Source organism: Cygnus olor, chromosome 3 (genome assembly GCF_009769625.2).
Source record: "Cygnus olor isolate bCygOlo1 chromosome 3, bCygOlo1.pri.v2, whole genome shotgun sequence".
NCBI classification, from domain to species: domain Eukaryota; kingdom Metazoa; phylum Chordata; class Aves; order Anseriformes; family Anatidae; genus Cygnus; species Cygnus olor.
In genome coordinates this window covers 65,923,706-65,928,541 of record NC_049171.1, presented here as the reverse complement: position 1 = coordinate 65,928,541, position 4,836 = coordinate 65,923,706, and positions in this window count along the sequence as shown.

Here is a 4,836-nt window from a genome sequence, read left to right as displayed (position 1 = left end):
ATGTGAACAAAGACAGACCTTGACCACAGTCGGCATGACACAGTTTCTCTCCTTGTCTAACAGCATAGCAACCCAGGGAAGAGATCTGGTGAGAGAAAAATGCCATCACCTCCTGAGCCTGCCCCGGAGGAAGGGGCAGATCCCCCTTCCCCAAAACACAACCCTCAGCCTTTGCCAAGATACCCCGCCTGAAAGCATCCTTCAGGCTGTGGATGCAAAATGACCTTGGATGTCTTGGAATAGGGACACAGTAATTTCTAACACATTTCTGTGAGGTGAACAAGATTTATATCTGTATCACAGAAGAAAAACTGAATGCCCAGAGAAAACAAGATGACATCATTCAAATGCCAAAGCCATGGATCCCAATATCCTCCACATTACACCATTTTCTTATTGTTAAAATTACCAATTCATGGCATTCCTTACCTAGCACAGCTAGATGTACATTAGGATGCAAAGATCTAAATATGTCCCATTATTTGTGAGATTTTCATCTTTTATTTTCCTCTCTTCACCACACCACTACATTTTTCTGAGAGGCAAGGTGGCTCTTTCCTGGAAAGTGACCTTTGCTGGAGGGCAGGCAGATGGCGGCAGCCACACACAAGCTCATTTCTCCTCCTTGACCATGTGTCACTCAGAAGTCTTGAAGATCTCTATGCTGGAGACCCCAGGTCCCCTTCTGAATCTGGGTCACTGGCAGCACAAGGACCTGCTGCAGGCACCCATGTGTGACACAGGCCCGCCAAAGACTACTCATCATCCTAAGGACACAGCTATAGCCAGGTCTGCACCATGTAATTGAAAAATTTGGGCATCAGGAGTGGTTTTCACTATGATTATTATTATTACTATTGCTGTTTCTTGTTCAGCCCCTGAAATCTTGGTCTCTTTAGCAAGGGTCTCCTGACAAAGACAACCGCAGGACTGGAAAGACTGCCCTCAGCTCTTCCATAAGCAGTGATTAGATGTCTTTTTTATTTTCCCCTTTAAAAAAAAAAAATCAAAAAAGAAAAGGGACATGATTTAAAACTAAAATAGAACCAAGCACATTGTACAAAGGATTATTTCAAGTAATTCTCCTTGAAACTGTAACAAAGGAATGTTTCCTGGGGATTAAATGGACTGTCAGATAATCAGAAAAGTTGTTTTAGGTTTTCCTCAAGAAGAAAAGAAGCATTTTGGATGGATTTTGTTTCTGGTGCTTTGTGACACTTTACAGCTTATTCCCTCATGTCACACCAGTTTATTTCATTATTCATAAACATGCTGAATGCCAAAATGATCTGAGAAGCTATGGGGCTCTTACACGCTCAACCAATAAGCCCTTTTCTCCTTTTCCCATTGCAAATGCAAGGACCCAACCCTCTTGCTATCCTTCCACGGGGATTTTTTTAACCATTGCTCTTCCTGCCACTTTGCTTTTTTTATAGGGGTGGGATTCCTGCTATTTTACATAATGTGCAGGACTCTAAGAAAGCCTTGAAGGAGAAATCACATTTAACAGAGAATGAATTTGTCCCTCAGGGCTGACAGGCCGGGACACAGCACAAAAAATAAATAAAATAAAAATGTCATGGGGGCCCTTGCACGCACTCTGGGTGCAGTCCTTATCACTGTGCCAGGTACCTGGGGTGCTGACACTAAAGCCCACTCCCACCACTAGTCCCAGGACCCTCCCAGGCTTTGTCTGGATCTGCTATCTGGATCTTTCACCTTGCTTGTTGCTGCAGGGTACAGGCTGCCCTTTCTCAGCACCAGGCCACGTGCAGTATGGGCGGTCCCTATAACCTGACACACCATTCACAGGGGTGCCTTAAAACGGACCAGCCCTCTCCCACAGGCCTGGCACCAAAAGCCCCTACAAGCAGTGGCTCCCTTCCCAGACCCTTCGAGGGTGCTGGTGAGACAGCCTGGGCCGCAGATGGCCCCCGCATCTCACACACCACATCCAGCTCCATATCCTTTTGATGCCAAGTGGAAAGAGCCCGGCTCCCTCTTGGCCTGAGGCACCCAGCCACACAGGGGAGCCCGGTAGCTGCAGCAGGGACTGAAGGGAGAAGGTGTGGGAGAAGCTGGCTGCCTTGCAGGGAGCCAGGCCCACCAGCCAAGGCACCCAGCCTTGTTGCTACGTTGGCCTGTGGCACCGATGTCCTCTTGGACTGCTCCCCGCTACTGAGTGCCCAAGCAGCAAAAGACACCCACATCCATCTGTGCCTGAGCAGCCGGTTTCTGCTGCGGCAGTCAGTCCATGCTGCCGAAAAAGGTGTGGGAAATGCAGGTTTAAATAACACTACGATTCTGCATGGAATGGACGCGGGCACTATGCTGCCTGGTGCGACAGACCTCAGCCTTGTTTTGTGGCGCCAGCCCAAGAGCCAAATATTGGTCCCCATGCTGTTACAGAGTGCCTCCACCTCCCACAGGCTCGCAGAAGGAGGCTCTCCACATCATGTGTTTTGCTGAGCCTGCTCCCGTCTGGAACAATCGTACCTTCAGGTGTATCTTAATTCTACCTCTAAGTAAGAAAGAGGAAGATTTGACACTGCTAATGGCACAGGAAAATGATTTTTATTTTTTTTACTTTTTTAATCTAAGAAAAGGATTTTATTTTCCACGAACTGCTTCTTTCTAAAAGAATTTTTATTCCAATTATTCAGACACCTGCTGGTGTCCCAGCAGCCCCCCTGGCAGCAGCTAACCCTCTCGGGCTGAGCAGCCGAAGGAAACAAAGCACAGCACAACATTGTACAGGAGAAACAGTACACACACTAGAAAGTCGGAGAGCACAGCAGCAAATGTGTTATTAGTCTGACATCACAAGGGTCTGCTTGTTTGTTTGCTTCCTCCTTTTATATCCTGATGCTCTCTCTTGCAGTGCCACATGTTGAATTTTTCTTGATTAAGTTGAGACTTTTATTATGCAGGGTCCCCAGAAGAATTACAGAGGGGAAGGAGAAAACCCAACTGCATCTGGCAAAGGCACTGACATAGATACTGAATTCTTCCAGCTTGAAATGTCAGGCAGTACAAATAAAGCTCTTTTGTACCTGCTCTAAGACATAACATGTACCAGCCCTTCTCAGCTAATATACCTTGGAAAAAGCAGAAGGCAGGATCAGAGGTGCACAGAGAGGGAAATTTTAAAGCTGTCGTCAGTGGAAGTTTCTTCAGATGAGATGTGTTTGTACAGTACCAAGCACCATGTTATAATGATTCTGTGTAGTAATATTTTATTTTTATAAATTATTATTATGACAGAATCTCATAGGCCTCTCTAGCTCTTTTAAAAACAAGTAATTACTTCTCCGGATAATTTTAAAAACAACATTGGTCTTCCAACTACCCTCACTGTTCAGCGCACAGTGAATGGGAACCCCCCCATCCCCACCCCACCCAGGGTCAGACCATGGGGGATCAATCTTTTGGCCTCATTTCCCTCCTCCCAGTGAGGGCTGGGTTTTGCCAGAGACAGAACAGCCTCTAGGCAGCATCAAAGGCACGATGGCAGGATTTCCTTACTTGGAAATAGTCTTCAAGCAGACCTGTAAACTCTGTTCAAGTTTGCTTTATGGTGCCAGGGTAGTACAAAACAGCTCTAGCATCTGGCCTCAGGGGCTCAATCAGTTCTGTATGAATACTCATATGATGCAGTTATCATCTGCAAAGCTCATAGCTAAGCGCCTTGCTACCAAGTCTCATGGCTTTGATTTGAGGAGCTCCCAGTAATCTGGGACACTACAATTAACATATTTAATAGAGCGACTAATGGGAAAGAAAGAAGGGGGAAAACCTGTATACTACAGCTTAAGCTGATGCTAGGGTGGGAAAGGAACAAAGCCCAGAAGTTTCAGACCAAAATGGTACACATGAACTAGTTAGATTCTCCCTTTTATTGTGCACTATATATATATATATATATACAGATATATATATATATATAAAGGAGTCACAAAAATTAATTAATAGCTGGTAGACTCAGCCAGATTAATCTATATTTACAGAGTTAACATTTGAGATTTAAATATTCACAAGCCTGCTCATCAAAAGGCAGGTGATCTGCACTTGCTGGACACCAAAGCCTTCCAAACTGTCTCACATGGTGGCACACAAATGATGCACACCTTTATATACCTGGGTTCCCTACATGCAGAAGACCACAAAGTCTGCAGCTGGGTAATTAAAAGAGTTAGGCAACAACTGGGCATTCAATAAAGGTGTCTGTAGTTTTTCCAGGTATCTTGTTTATAAACAGGACATAAATAAAAGAAAAGTAGAAGCAATCCCCTAGATATGAACGGGCAAATTTATTGTAATTATAATAAATCAAACACAGCTCTTCTGGTCAGTCAGGGACTTATTGCACTGATTTTGCTAGGAAAGCAAGCCCAGCTTCAGCTGGCTTGGAGAAGCAGCCAACAGTTCATCTGATCAATGGCCAGGTAATAATAATATATTGCATACCATAATGCTGACTTACAGTATTACAGTGCTGTAACAGTTGCCAGACAAAAACTGCGGCAAGATAGCCATATGAATAAGTACATATTTATCTTGTACAGTGTCTTTTACATGATTGTTTAATTATCTCGAAAGTATTCTAAACCTAAGAAATAGTTTCAAATGCTATTCAAATGTGTACCTAAATAACCTTAATTCTGCCTTGGTTTTGCTGTATTCAGTACAGTACATAGCACATTCATTACATATTGTTATTATACCTAGTAAATATAAAATTTATATTTTATAATAAAAAAGATTAATATATTAAAATAAAATTATTAATAAAATAATTAAAATAAAAGATTAATATAATAAAAAAGATAAAGCCAC